This window comes from Phyllobates terribilis, unplaced genomic scaffold, assembly GCF_046119375.1.
Source record: "Phyllobates terribilis strain yellow unplaced genomic scaffold, ASM4611937v1 Scaffold_14__1_contigs__length_39327217, whole genome shotgun sequence".
Lineage (NCBI taxonomy): Eukaryota > Metazoa > Chordata > Amphibia > Anura > Dendrobatidae > Phyllobates > Phyllobates terribilis.
Window position 1 is genome coordinate 31,842,247 of NW_027362774.1, and position 13,434 is coordinate 31,855,680.

The following is a 13,434-nucleotide window of genomic DNA, read 5'->3' on the forward strand; positions in this document are numbered from 1 at the left end:
AGCCCACCCCGAAACATAGAGCCCACCCCGATATATAGAGCCCGCCCCGATATATAGAGCCCACCCCGATATATAGAGCCCACCCCGATACACAAAGCCCGCCCCGATACACAAAGCCCACCCCGATACACAGAGCCCGCCCCGATACACAAAGCCCACCCCGATACATAGAGCCCACCCCGATACACTGGGTCGTCCTGACCGTTCTATGTTTGTGCTTGTAATGTATAAAGTGTGGAACAGACCAGAAACTGTCACCATGGAGACGGCAACACAACACAGGAGAGCAGAGCGAAGAGGAGGTGAGGGCCGAGAACGTGGGAGACCTCCTCCCTGACCGAGCTCCACAGGTATCCTACGTGTGTTATGTGTGTACAGTCCTCTAGATGAGGACGTGTCTATATCGTTCGTGTGTTATGTGTGTACAGTCCTCTAGATGAGGCGCGTCTGTATCGTACGTGTGTTATGTGTGTACAGTCCTCTAGATGAGGACGCGTCTGTATCGTACGTGTGTTATATGTGTACAGTCCTCTAGATGAGGACACGTCTGTATCGTACGTGTGTTGTGTGTGTACAGTCCTCTAGATGAGGACGTGTCTGTATCGTACGTGTGTTGTGTGTGTACAGTCCTCTAGATGAGGACGTGTCTGTATCGTACGTGTGTTGTGTGTGTACAGTCCTCTAGATGAGGACGTGTCTGTATCGTACGTGTGTTGTGTGTGTACAGTCCTCTAGATGAGGACGTGTCTGTATCGTACGTGTGTTGTGTGTGTACAGTCCTCTAGATGAGGACGCGTCTGTATCGTACGTGTGTTATGTGTGTACAGTCCTCTAGATGAGGACGCGTCTGTATCCTACGTGTGTTATGTGTGTACAGTCCTCTACATGAGGACGCGTCTGTATCCTACGTGTGTTATGTGTGTACAGTCCTCTAGATGAGGACGCGTCTGTATCGTACGTGTGTTATGTGTGTACAGTCCTCTAGATGAGGAGGTGTCTGTATCGTACGTGTGTTGTGTGTGTACAGTCCTCTAGATGAGGACGTGTCTGTATCGTACGTGTGTTGTGTGTGTACAGTCCTCTAGATGAGGACGTGTCTGTATCGTACGTGTGTTGTGTGTGTACAGTCCTCTAGATGAGGACGCGTCTGTATCGTACGTGTGTTATGTGTATACAGTCCTCTAGATGAGGACACGTCTGTATCGTACGTGTGTTATGTGTGTACAGTCCTCTAGATGAGGACGCGTCTGTATCCTACGTGTGTTATGTGTGTACAGTCCTCTAGATGAGGACACGTCTGTATCGTACGTGTGTTATGTGTGTACAGTCCTCTAGATGAGGACACGTCTGTATCGTACGTGTGTTATGTGTGTACAGTCCTCTAGATGAGGACACGTCTGTATCCTATGTGTGTTATGTGTGTACAGTCCTCTAGATGAGGACTCGTCTGTATCGTACGTGTGTTATGTGTGTACAGTCCTCTAGATGAGGACGCGTCTGTATCCTACGTGTGTTATGTGTGTACAGTCCTCTAGATGAGGACACGTCTGTATCGTACGTGTGTTATGTGTGTACAGTCCTCTAGATGAGGACACGTCTGTATCGTACGTGTGTTATGTGTGTACAGTCCTCTAGATGAGGACACGTCTGTATCCTATGTGTGTTATGTGTGTACAGTCCTCTAGATGAGGACTCGTCTGTATCGTACGTGTGTTATGTGTGTACAGTCCTCTAGATGAGGACGCGTCTGTATCGTACGTGTGTTATGTGTGTACAGTCCTCTAGATGAGGACGCGTCTGTATAGTACGTGTGTTATGTGTGTACAGTCCTCTAGACGAGGACGCGACTGTATCCTACGTGTGTTATGTGTGTACAGTCCTCTAGATGAGGACGCGTCTATATCGTACGTGTGTTATGTGTGTACAGTCCTCTAGATGAGGACGCGCCTGTATCCTATGTGTGTTATGTGTGTACAGTCCTCTAGATGAGGACTCGTCTGTATCGTACGTGTGTTATGTGTGTACAGTCCTCTAGATGAGGACGCGTCTGTATCGTACGTGTGTTATGTGTGTACAGTCCTCTAGATGAGGACGCGTCTGTATCCTACGTGTGTTATGTGTGTACAGTCCTCTAGATGAGGACACGTCTGTATCGTACGTGTGTTATGTGTGTACAGTCCTCTAGATGAGGACACGTCTGTATCGTACGTGTGTTATGTGTGTACAGTCCTCTAGATGAGGACACGTCTGTATCCTATGTGTGTTATGTGTGTACAGTCCTCTAGATGAGGACTCGTCTGTATCGTACGTGTGTTATGTGTGTACAGTCCTCTAGATGAGGACGCGTCTGTATCCTACGTGTGTTATGTGTGTACAGTCCTCTAGATGAGGACACGTCTGTATCGTACGTGTGTTATGTGTGTACAGTCCTCTAGATGAGGACACGTCTGTATCGTACGTGTGTTATGTGTGTACAGTCCTCTAGATGAGGACACGTCTGTATCCTATGTGTGTTATGTGTGTACAGTCCTCTAGATGAGGACTCGTCTGTATCGTACGTGTGTTATGTGTGTACAGTCCTCTAGATGAGGACACGTCTGTATCGTACGTGTGTTATGTGTGTACAGTCCTCTAGATGAGGACACGTCTGTATCCTATGTGTGTTATGTGTGTACAGCCCTCTAGATGAGGACTCGTCTGTATCGTACGTGTGTTATGTGTGTACAGTCCTCTAGATGAGGACGCGTCTGTATCGTACGTGTGTTATGTGTGTACAGTCCTCTAGATGAGGACGCGTCTGTATAGTACGTGTGTTATGTGTGTACAGTCCTCTAGACGAGGACGCGACTGTATCCTACGTGTGTTATGTGTGTACAGTCCTCTAGATGAGGACGCGTCTATATCGTACGTGTGTTATGTGTGTACAGTCCTCTAGATGAGGACGCGCCTGTATCCTATGTGTGTTATGTGTGTACAGTCCTCTAGATGAGGACTCGTCTGTATCGTACGTGTGTTATGTGTGTACAGTCCTCTAGATGAGGACGCGTCTGTATCCTACGTGTGTTATGTGTGTACAGTCCTCTAGATGAGGACACGTCTGTATCGTACGTGTGTTATGTGTGTACAGTCCTCTAGATGAGGACACGTCTGTATCCTACGTGTGTTATGTGTGTACAGTCCTCTAGATGAGGACGCGTCTGTATCCTACGTGTGTTATGTGTGTACAGTCCTCTAGATGAGGACGCGCCTGTATCCTATGTGTGTTATGTGTGTACAGTCCTCTAGATGAGGACTCGTCTGTATCGTACGTGTGTTATGTGTGTACAGTCCTCTAGATGAGGACGCGTCTGTATCCTACGTGTGTTATGTGTGTACAGTCCTCTAGATGAGGACACGTCTGTATCGTACGTGTGTTATGTGTGTACAGTCCTCTAGATGAGGACACGTCTGTATCCTATGTGTGTTATGTGTGTACAGTCCTCTAGATGAGGACTCGTCTGTATCGTACGTGTGTTATGTGTGTACAGTCCTCTAGATGAGGACGCGTCTGTATCGTACGTGTGTTATGTGTGTACAGTCCTCTAGATGAGGACGCGTCTGTATAGTACGTGTGTTATGTGTGTACAGTCCTCTAGACGAGGACGCGACTGTATCCTACGTGTGTTATGTGTGTACAGTCCTCTAGATGAGGACGCGTCTATATCGTACGTGTGTTATGTGTGTACAGTCCTCTAGATGAGGACGCGCCTGTATCCTATGTGTGTTATGTGTGTACAGTCCTCTAGATGAGGACTCGTCTGTATCGTACGTGTGTTATGTGTGTACATTCCTCTAGATGAGGACGCGTCTGTATCGTACGTGTGTTATGTGTGTACAGTCCTCTAGATGAGGACGCGTCTGTATCCTACGTGTGTTATGTGTGTACAGTCCTCTAGATGAGGACACGTCTGTATCGTACGTGTGTTATGTGTGTACAGTCCTCTAGATGAGGACACGTCTGTATCGTACGTGTGTTATGTGTGTACAGTCCTCTAGATGAGGACACGTCTGTATCCTATGGGTGTTATGTGTGTACAGTCCTCTAGATGAGGACTCGTCTGTATCGTACGTGTGTTATGTGTGTACAGTCCTCTAGATGAGGACGCGTCTGTATCCTACGTGTGTTATGTGTGTACAGTCCTCTAGATGAGGACACGTCTGTATCGTACGTGTGTTATGTGTGTACAGTCCTCTAGATGAGGACACGTCTGTATCGTACGTGTGTTATGTGTGTACAGTCCTCTAGATGAGGACACGTCTGTATCCTATGTGTGTTATGTGTGTACAGTCCTCTAGATGAGGACTCGTCTGTATCGTACGTGTGTTATGTGTGTACAGTCCTCTAGATGAGGACACGTCTGTATCGTACGTGTGTTATGTGTGTACAGTCCTCTAGATGAGGACACGTCTGTATCCTATGTGTGTTATGTGTGTACAGCCCTCTAGATGAGGACTCGTCTGTATCGTACGTGTGTTATGTGTGTACAGTCCTCTAGATGAGGACGCGTCTGTATCGTACGTGTGTTATGTGTGTACAGTCCTCTAGATGAGGACGCGTCTGTATAGTACGTGTGTTATGTGTGTACAGTCCTCTAGACGAGGACGCGACTGTATCCTACGTGTGTTATGTGTGTACAGTCCTCTAGATGAGGACGCGTCTATATCGTACGTGTGTTATGTGTGTACAGTCCTCTAGATGAGGACGCGCCTGTATCCTATGTGTGTTATGTGTGTACAGTCCTCTAGATGAGGACTCGTCTGTATCGTACGTGTGTTATGTGTGTACAGTCCTCTAGATGAGGACGCGTCTGTATCCTACGTGTGTTATGTGTGTACAGTCCTCTAGATGAGGACACGTCTGTATCGTACGTGTGTTATGTGTGTACAGTCCTCTAGATGAGGACACGTCTGTATCCTACGTGTGTTATGTGTGTACAGTCCTCTAGATGAGGACGCGTCTGTATCCTACGTGTGTTATGTGTGTACAGTCCTCTAGATGAGGACGCGCCTGTATCCTATGTGTGTTATGTGTGTACAGTCCTCTAGATGAGGACTCGTCTGTATCGTACGTGTGTTATGTGTGTACAGTCCTCTAGATGAGGACGCGTCTGTATCCTACGTGTGTTATGTGTGTACAGTCCTCTAGATGAGGACACGTCTGTATCGTACGTGTGTTATGTGTGTACAGTCCTCTAGATGAGGACACGTCTGTATCCTACGTGTGTTATGTGTGTACAGTCCTCTAGATGAGGACGCGTCTGTATCCTACGTGTGTTATGTGTGTACAGTCCTCTAGATGAGGACACGTCTGTATCGTACGTGTGTTATGTGTGTACAGTCCTCTAGATGAGGACACGTCTGTATCCTATGTGTGTTAAGTGTGTACAGTCCTCTAGATGAGGACTCGTCTGTATCGTACGTGTGTTATGTGTGTACAGTCCTCTAGATGAGGACGCGTCTGTATCGTACGTGTGTTATGTGTGTACAGTCCTCTAGATGAGGACGCGTCTGTATAGTACGTGTGTTATGTGTGTACAGTCCTCTAGACGAGGACGCGACTGTATCCTACGTGTGTTATGTGTGTACAGTCCTCTAGATGAGGACGCGTCTGTATCGTACGTGTGTTATGTGTGTACAGTCCTCTAGATGAGGACGCGCCTGTATCCTATGTGTGTTATGTGTGTACAGTCCTCTAGATGAGGACTCGTCTGTATCGTACGTGTGTTATGTGTGTACAGTCCTCTAGATGAGGACGCGTCTGTATCCTACGTGTGTTATGTGTGTACAATCCTCTAGATGAGGACACGTCTGTATCGTACGTGTGTTATGTGTGTACAGTCCCCTAGATGAGGACACGTCTGTATCCTACGTGTGTTATGTGTGTACAGTCCTCTAGATGAGGACGCGTCTGTATCCTACGTGTGTTATGTGTGTACAGTCCTCTAGATGAGGACGCGCCTGTATCCTATGTGTGTTATGTGTGTACAGTCCTCTAGATGAGGACTCGTCTGTATCGTACGTGTGTTATGTGTGTACAGTCCTCTAGATGAGGACGCGTCTGTATCCTACGTGTGTTATGTGTGTACAGTCCTCTAGATGAGGACACGTCTGTATCGTACGTGTGTTATGTATGTACAGTCCTCTAGATGAGGACGCGTCTGTATAATACGTGTGTTATGTGTGTACAGTCCTCTAGACGAGGACGCGACTGTATCCTACGTGTATGATGTGTGTACAGTCCTCTAGATGAGGACGCGTCTGTATCCTACGTGTGTTATGTGTGTACAGTCCTCTAGATGAGGACGCGTCTGTATCCTACGTGGGTTATGTGTGTACAGTGCTCTAGATGAGGACGCGTCTGTATCCTATGTGTGTTATGTGTACAGTCCTCTAGATGAGGACGCGTCTGTATCATACGTGTGTTATGTGTGTACAGTCCTCTAGATGAGGACGTGTCTGTATAGTACGTGTGTTATGTGTGTACAGTCCTCTAGATGAGGACGCGTCTGTATCATACGTGTGTTATGTGTGTACAGTCCTCTAGATGAGGACGCGTCTGTATCGTACGTGTGTTCTGTGTGTACAGTCCTCTAGATGAGGACGCGTCTGTATCGTACGTGTGTTCTGTGTGTACAGTCCTCTAGATGAGGACGCGTCTGTATCCTATGTGTGTTATGTGTGTACAGTCCTCTAGATGAGGATGCGTCTGTATCGTACGTGTGTTATGTGTGTACAGTCCTCTAGATGAGGACGCGTCTGTATTGTACGTGTGGTGTGTGTGTTCAGTCCTCTAGATGAGGACGCGTCTGTATCGTACGTGTGTTATGTGTGTACAGTCCTCTAGATGATGACGCGTCAGTATCGTACGTGTGTTATGTGTGTACAGTCCTCTAGATGAGGATGTGCCTGTATCGTACGTGTGTTATGTGTGTACAGTCCTCTAGATGAGGACGCGTCTGTATCATACGTGTGTTATGTGTGTACAGTCCTCTAGATGAGGACGCGTCTGTATCGTACGTGTGTTGTGTGTACAGTCCTCTACATGAGGACGCGTCTGTATCGTACGTGTGTTATGTGTGTACAGTCCTCTAGATGAGGACGCGTCTGTATCGTACATATGTTATGTGTGTACAGTCCTCTAGATGAGGAAGCGTCTGTATCGTACGTGTGTTATGTGTGTACAGTCCTCTAGATGAGGACACGTCTGTATCCTACATGTCTTATGTGTGTATAGTCCTCTAGATGAGGACGTGTCTGTATCGTATGTGTGTTATGTGTGTACAGTCCTCTAGATGAGGACGCGTCTGTATCGTACGTGTGTTGTGTGTACAGTCCTCTAGATGAGGACGTGTCTGTATCGTACGTGTGTTGTGTGTGTACAGTCCTCTAGATGAGGACGCGTCTGTATAGTACGTGTGTTATGTGTACAGTCCTCTAGATGAGGACGCGTCTGTATCGTACGTGTGTTATGTGTGTACAGTCCTCTAGATGAGGACGCGTCTGTATCGTACGTGTGTTATGTGTGTACAGTCCTCTAGATGAGGACGCGTCTGTATCGTACGTGTGTTATGTGTGTACAGTCCTCTAGATGAGGACGCGTCTGTATCGTACGTGTGTTATGTGTGTACAGTCCTCTAGATGAGGACGCACCTGTATCCTACGTGTGTTATGTGTGTACAGTCCTCTAGATGAGGATGCACCTGTATCGTACGTGTGTTATGTGTGTACAGTCCTCTAGATGAGGACGCGTCTGTATAGTACTTGTGTTATGTGTGCAGCCCTCTAGATGAGGACGCACCTGTATCGTACGTGTGTTATGTGTGTACAGTCCTCTAGATGAGGACGCGTCTGTATCGTACGTGTGTTATGCTTACAGTCCTCTAGATGAGGACGCGTCTGTATCGTACGTGTGTTATGTGTACATTCCTCTAGATGAGGACGCGTCTGTATCGTACGTGTGTTATGTGTGTACAGTCCTCTAGATGAGAACGTGTCTGTATCGTACGTGTGTTATGTGTGTACAGTCCTCTAGATGAGAACGTGTCTGTATCGTACGTGTGTTATGTGTGTACAGTCCTCTAGATGAGGATGCATCTGTATCGTACGTGTGTTATGTGTGTACAGTCCTCTAGATGAGGACGCGTCTGTATCGTACGTGTGTTATGTGTGTACAGTCCTCTAGATGAGGACGCGTCTGTATCGTACGTGTGTTATGTGTACAGTCCTCTAGATGAGGATGCGTCTGTATCCTACGTGTGTTATGTGTGTACAGTCCTCTAGATGAGGACGCACCTGTATCGTACGTGTGTTATGTGTGTACAGTCCTCTAGATGAGGACGTATCTGTATCGGACGTGTGTTGTGTGTACAGTCCTCTAGATGAGGACGTGTCTGTATCGTACGTGTGTTATGTGTACAGTCCTCTAGATGAGGACGCGTCTGTATCGTACGTGTGTTATATGTGTACAGTCCTCTAGATGAGGACGTGTCTGTATCGTACGTGTGTTATGTGTGTACAGTCCTCTAGATGAGGACGTGTCTGTATCGTACGTGTGTTATGTGTGTACAGTCCTCTAGATGAGGACGTGTCTGTATCGTACGTGTGTTATGTGTGTACAGTCCTCTAGATGAGGACGTGTCTGTATCGTACGTGTGTTATGTGTGTACAGTCCTCTAGATGAGGACGCGTCTGTATCCTACGTGTGTTATGTGTGTACAGTCCTCTAGATGAGGACGCGTCTATATCGTACGTGTGTTATGTGTGTACAGTCCTCTAGATGAGGACGCGCCTGTATCCTATGTGTGTTATGTGTGTACAGTCCTCTAGATGAGGACTCGTCTGTATCGTACGTGTGTTATGTGTGTACAGTCCTCTAGATGAGGACACGTCTGTATCCTACGTGTGTTATGTGTGTACAGTCCTCTAGATGAGGACACGTCTGTATCGTACGTGTGTTATGTGTGTACAGTCCTCTAGATGAGGACACGTCTGTATCCTACGTGTGTTATGTGTGTACAGTCCTCTAGATGAGGACGCGTCTGTATCCTACGTGTGTTATGTGTGTACAGTCCTCTAGATGAGGACGCGCCTGTATCCTATGTGTGTTATGTGTGTACAGTCCTCTAGATGAGGACTCGTCTGTATCGTACGTGTGTTGTGTGTACAGTCCTCTAGATGAGGACGCGTCTGTATCCTACGTGTGTTATGTGTGTACAGTCCTCTAGATGAGGACACGTCTGTATCGTACGTGTGTTATGTGTGTACAGTCCTCTAGATGAGGACACGTCTGTATCCTACGTGTGTTATGTGTGTACAGTCCTCTAGATGAGGACGCCTCTGTATCCTACGTGTGTTATGTGTGTACAGTCCTCTAGATGAGGACACGTCTGTATCGTACGTGTGTTATGTGTATACAGTCCTCTAGATGAGGACACGTCTGTATCCTATGTGTGTTATGTGTGTACAGTCCTCTAGATGAGGACTCGTCTGTATCGTACGTGTGTTATGTGTGTACAGTCCTCTAGATGAGGACGCGTCTGTATCGTACGTGTGTTATGTGTGTACAGTCCTCTAGATGAGGACGCGTCTGTATAGTACGTGTGTTATGTGTGTACAGTCCTCTAGACGAGGACGCGACTGTATCCTACGTGTGTTATGTGTGTACAGTCCTCTAGATGAGGACGCGTCTGTATCGTACGTGTGTTATGTGTGTACAGTCCTCTAGATGAGGACGCGCCTGTATCCTATGTGTGTTATGTGTGTACAGTCCTCTAGATGAGGATGCACCTGTATCGTACGTGTGTTATGTGTGTACAGTCCTCTAGATGAGGACGCGTCTGTATAGTACTTGTGTTATGTGTGCAGCCCTCTAGATGAGGACGCACCTGTATCGTACGTGTGTTATGTGTGTACAGTCCTCTAGATGAGGACGCGTCTGTATAGTACTTGTGTTATGTGTGCAGCCCTCTAGATGAGGACGCGTCTGTATCGTACGTGTGTTATGTGTGTACAGTCCTCTAGATGAGGAAGCGTCTGTATCGTACGTGTGTTATGTGTGTACAGTCCTCTAGATGAGGAAGCGTCTGTATCGTACGTGTGTTATGTGTGCAGCCCTCTAGATGAGGAAGCGTCTGTATCGTACGTGTGTTATGTGTGTACAGTCCTCTAGATGAGGAAGCGTCTGTATCGTACGTGTGTTATGTGTGTACAGTCCTCTAGATGAGGACACGTCTGTATCGTATGTGTGTTATGTGTGTACAGTCCTCTAGATGAGGACGCGTCTGTATAGTACGTGTGTTATGTGTACAGTCCTCTAGATGAGGACGCGTCTGTATCGTATGTGTGTTGTGTGTACAGTCCTCTAGATGAGGACGTGTCTGTATCGTATGTGTGTTATGTGTGTACAGTCCTCTAGATGAGGACGCGTCTGTATCGTACGTGTGTTGTGTGTACAGTCCTCTAGATGAGGACGCGTCTGTATCGTATGTGTGTTGTGTGTGTACAGTCCTCTAGATGAGGACGCGTCTGTATAGTACGTGTGTTATCTGTACAGTCCTCTAGATGAGGACGCGTCTGTATCGTACGTGCGTTATGTGTGTACAGTCCTCTAGATGAGGACACGTCTGTATCGTACGTGTGTTATGTGTGTACAGTCCTCTAGATGAGGACACGTCTGTATCCTACGTGTGTTATGTGTGTACAGTCCTCTAGATGAGGACGCGTCTGTATCCTACGTGTGTTATGTGTGTACAGTCCTCTAGATGAGGACACGTCTGTATCGTACGTGTGATATGTGTGTACAGTCCTCTAGATGAGGACACGTCTGTATCCTATGTGTGTTATGTGTGTACAGTCCTCTAGATGAGGACTCGTCTGTATCGTACGTGTGTTATGTGTGTACAGTCCTCTAGATGAGGACGCGTCTGTATCGTACGTGTGTTATGTGTGTACAGTCCTCTAGATGAGGACGCGTCTGTATAGTACGTGTGTTATGTGTGTACAGTCCTCTAGACGAGGACGCGACTGTATCCTACGTGTGTTATGTGTGTACAGTCCTCTAGATGAGGACGCGTCTGTATCGTACGTGTGTTATGTGTGTACAGTCCTCTAGATGAGGACGCGCCTGTATCCTATGTGTGTTATGTGTGTACAGTCCTCTAGATGAGGACTCGTCTGTATCGTACGTGTGTTATGTGTGTACAGTCCTCTAGATGAGGACGCGTCTGTATCCTACGTGTGTTATGTGTGTACAATCCTCTAGATGAGGACACGTCTGTATCGTACGTGTGTTATGTGTGTACAGTCCTCTAGATGAGGACGCGTCTGTATCATACGTGTGTTATGTGTGTACAGTCCTCTAGATGAGGACGCGTCTGTATCCTACGTGTATGATGTGTGTACAGTCCTCTAGATGAGGACGCGTCTGTATCCTACGTGTGTTATGTGTGTACAGTCCTCTAGATGAGGACGCGCCTGTATCCTATGTGTGTTATGTGTGTACAGTCCTCTAGATGAGGACTCGTCTGTATCGTACGTGTGTTATGTGTGTACAGTCCTCTAGATGAGGACGCGTCTGTATCCTACGTGTGTTATGTGTGTACAGTCCTCTAGATGAGGACACGTCTGTATCGTACGTGTGTTATGTGTGTACAGTCCTCTAGATGAGGACACGTCTGTATCCTACGTGTGTTATGTGTGTACAGTCCTCTAGATGAGGACACGTCTGTATCGTACGTGTGTTATGTGTGTACAGTCCTCTAGATGAGGACGCGTCTGTATCGTACGTGTGTTATGTGTGTACAGTCCTCTAGATGAGGACGCGTCTGTATCGTACGTGTGTTGTGTGTACAGTCCTCTAGATGAGGACACATCTGTATCCTATGTGTGTGTTGTGTGTACAGTCCTCTAGTTGAGGACGCGTCTGTATCGTACGTGTGTTGTGTGTACAGTCCTCTAGATGAGGACGCGTCTGTATCGTACGTGTGTTATGTGTGTACAGTCCTCTAGATGAGGACGCGTCTGTATCCTATGTGTGTTATGTGTGTACAGTCCTCTAGATGAGGACGCGTCTGTATCGTACGTGTGTTGTGTGTACAGTCATCTAGATGAGAACGCGTCTGTATCGTACGTGTGTTATGTATGTACAGTCCTCTAGATGAGGACGCGTCTGTATAGTACGTGTGTTATGTGTGTACAGTCCTCTAGACGAGCACGCGACTGTATCCTACGTGTATGATGTGTGTACAGTCCTCTAGATGAGGACGCGTCTGTATCCTACGTGTGTTATGTGTGTACAGTCCTCTAGATGAGGACGCGTCTGTATCCTACGTGGGTTATGTGTGTACAGTGCTCTAGATGAGGACGCGTCTGTATCCTATGTGTGTTATGTGTACAGTCCTCTAGATGAGGACGCGTCTGTATCATACGTGTGTTATGTGTGTACAGTCCTCTAGATGAGGACGTGTCTGTATAGTACGTGTGTTATGTGTGTACAGTCCTCTAGATGAGGACGCGTCTGTATCATACGTGTGTTATGTGTGTACAGTCCTCTAGATGAGGACGCGTCTGTATCCTACGTGTATGATGTGTGTACAGTCCTCTAGATGAGGACGCGTCTGTATCGTACGTGTGTTCTGTGTGTACAGTCCTCTAGATGAGGACGCGTCTGTATCGTACGTGTGTTCTGTGTGTACAGTCCTCTAGATGAGGACGCGTCTGTATCCTATGTGTGTTATGTGTGTACAGTCCTCTAGATGAGGATGCGTCTGTATCGTACGTGTGTTATGTGTGTACAGTCCTCTAGATGAGGACGCGTCTGTATTGTACGTGTGGTGTGTGTGTTCAGTCCTCTAGATGAGGACGCGTCTGTATCGTACGTGTGTTATGTGTGTACAGTCCTCTAGATGATGACGCGTCAGTATCGTACGTGTGTTATGTGTGTACAGTCCTCTAGATGAGGATGTGCCTGTATCGTACGTGTGTTATGTGTGTACAGTCCTCTAGATGAGGACGCGTCTGTATCATACGTGTGTTATGTGTGTACAGTCCTCTAGATGAGGACGCGTCTGTATCGTACGTGTGTTGTGTGTACAGTCCTCTACATGAGGACGCGTCTGTATCGTACGTGTGTTATGTGTGTACAGTCCTCTAGATGAGGACGCGTCTGTATCGTACATATGTTATGTGTGTACAGTCCTCTAGATGAGGAAGCGTCTGTATCGTACGTGTGTTATGTGTGTACAGTCCTCTAGATGAGGACACGTCTGTATCCTACATGTCTTATGTGTGTATAGTCCTCTAGATGAGGACGTGTCTGTATCGTATGTGTGTTATGTGTGTACAGTCCTCTAGATGAGGACGCGTCTGTATCGTACGTGTGTTGTGTGTACAGTCCTC

General features: G+C 47.1%; 1 protein-coding gene across 1 annotated transcript in view; it reads left to right on the forward strand.

Annotated features, from left to right (window-relative positions):
- The first annotated feature begins 242 nt into the window (after positions 1-242).
- Positions 243-13,434, forward strand: part of SPMIP8 (sperm microtubule inner protein 8) — a 110,095-nt gene continuing 96,903 nt past the window's right edge. Inside the window, exon 1 of the mRNA XM_073659957.1 lies at positions 243-350. The gene's annotated coding sequence lies outside the window, so the exon portion shown is untranslated. The remainder of the gene's footprint in view (positions 351-13,434) is intronic.